Source organism: Garra rufa, chromosome 17, assembly GCF_049309525.1.
Source record: "Garra rufa chromosome 17, GarRuf1.0, whole genome shotgun sequence".
NCBI lineage: Eukaryota > Metazoa > Chordata > Actinopteri > Cypriniformes > Cyprinidae > Garra > Garra rufa.
Genome location: NC_133377.1, coordinates 11,573,771 through 11,574,163, shown reverse-complemented (window position 1 = coordinate 11,574,163; position 393 = coordinate 11,573,771).

The window sequence follows — 393 nt, the reverse complement described above, 5'->3', positions numbered from 1 at the left end:
TCTGAATATTGGCCTTTAGGTGTCTTCAGGCCAGGACTCTTACCAAACCTGTGAAGTTTGAGGCAGATCGGACATTTTATGGCTGAGTTATAACAACTTCTATGTCCATTGCGAAACATCAAACTTTGTCACGCCGCCACAGACACGCCCTTTAACGAAAACTCAAGATCTTCGCAATTTAACATCTCTAAGGCCTCTAGATCAGACTGACCAAATATAATGTTGATATCATTAAATCTCTAGGAGGAGTTTGATACAAGTCATTTCCTGTTGCCAACAGGTGGCGCTGTGATTATAATAGAATATTGGCCTTCAGATGTGTTCAGGCCAGGACTCTTATCGAATATGTGAAGTTTAAGGCAAATCGGACATTTTATGGCTAAGTTATAACAA